Below are 2,077 nucleotides of genomic sequence, written 5' to 3'. Positions count from 1 at the left end.
TCCTATTTCCTTTGTTACATTGATCGGTTCATAAAATATGTTGTTGGGTATTTCGCACTACCGAATATGTCTTTAGGTGCTGTTGCCAAAACAACAGAGCCATCTCAGTAGTGTGGTTGCGCCGGCTTTAAGAGGTTAAGGAATGGACTAGAATGGGTTATTAGATGATGGAGATTGCATTTTGAATAAATCAATTCTTTCATGACATCACCTTCTGCTTTGCCGGAAGATTGATTTCACCTGATGTTGGGAATTCTCACCCTCCTTCTATTGACTTTAGACCAGTGATTGCTTTTTCTTGTCGGGGTTCGCATTGCGGACCCTCATGCTATGGCATGAGATTAGATAGCCTGAGTACTTCTCTTATTTTTTTTTTCTTTTTCCTTATTTGTATATTTTGTATGAGAAAATTTCGGGTTTGAAGGGACAATTTCGCTTTTCCCTCACCTGGATCTGCACCTGCTTCTCAATGGTATAAAGTTTTCTTTTTCGCCTAAAATTTAAAAAATCAATTGCTAACCGTATAGGATGATATTTTCCATTTATAAAGTTTTATTTATTACAACTGCCAATAAAAGTAAGAAAAAAATACAAATTAAAATGTATAGTAGATCATGGTCGACCATGTGATACCCTACACCAGCGAGTACTTTTTGTACACATTTTTGTTGGTTATTGGCTTAATTTCCAACAAGTTTAGCAAAAAGACATAACAACATTTAATATAATTTTGAGCTCAAAAGCCCTCGGGTTGTACGGGTCCAAGAAATAATCATCTGATTTAAATAATTTCCAAGAAACTTTACCTTTGAGTTAAAAAAGAAGAGTGCAAAATTTTAGTCAAATATCTTGAAAATTGGACATGTAGCGTGCGTATAAAGTTGACATGGACACACTGACGGACAGACAGCAGAACGGACGTACGGACATAGCTAACTTAGAAAGTGATACTGACTTGATTAGTATACTTAAAGCTAAATGTAGAGCCAATATGTTTGGGTGTTATGAACATAATCACAAACACATAATACTCTTTCCACTATTAGTTGTGTAGGGTATTAAAACACGTTCGTATATTTGTGAATGAAACATTTTTTATTGCCTCCCAATATAAACATATCAATCACATAATCGAAGATGAAAAAAAAACATTTAACAAAATAAGGAAAAATCAAAATTATCATAAACTGCTAAATAAACAAACTCACAGATTTTTTCATTTTATTTATTTTTTTCTTTCTTTTGCCTCCAAGTTTTTAAATACAAATTCACTTTAAATATCAACGCAGCCACATGCCCCTAATATGGCAGAGAAAAATTGAAAACCACACAATGAGCAAATGTGCAAAAAATGCTTTTATATTAGATGATGGAAATGAAGATATAAACGACATTGTGTAACAGAGCAAAAAATATACATAAATATATATGTATGTATATTGAAATATCATGCATAAATTGATTATCTTGGCATTAGCCGAGGGCAGGATTACCTACTTAAGCTAGAGGAGAAATAGATAGAACAAAAATAAAGAGAATAAAGTCTCAAGTGGAAATAATGTAAAATGGTAGTGATGAATAACAGGTATGAGCTATAAGGTCAAGATTGTTTTAAAAAAATCCCTACTGTTATTTTAAACGTTACGTGATTTGTAAATTTTTATAGACTTAATTTGGGAACAATTTTTATTTGAAATACATATATATAATTTTTACTAAGAAATTTGTCTGGACGGGGTTTTAAAACTTTACGGCTTTTTTTACTTTCTTTTTAAATCATGACCATTTTATGAAAATTTCTTAAAGTAAAGCAAATATATTGTTTAACAAGTTAGAGTGCTATATTCGGCTGTGCCGAATCTTAAATACCCTCCACCAGCTACTTTTATGTTATTAATTTTCTAATTGATCAAATATTTGTAGAAATAAGTTTTCTCATGTCTTTAATAGAAAAAATCCCAAAAGTTATATATATTACAATTCCAAGATTTATTGAACATTATAAATTTAGTAATTTGCATGTAATTTGTATGTATGTGTGTGAAAGATTTAGAGATTTTCAAAATACAAATACGTA

This window comes from Lucilia cuprina, chromosome 5 (assembly GCF_022045245.1).
Source record: "Lucilia cuprina isolate Lc7/37 chromosome 5, ASM2204524v1, whole genome shotgun sequence".
In the NCBI taxonomy this organism is placed as follows: domain Eukaryota; kingdom Metazoa; phylum Arthropoda; class Insecta; order Diptera; family Calliphoridae; genus Lucilia; species Lucilia cuprina.
This window is presented reverse-complemented; position numbering follows the sequence as displayed.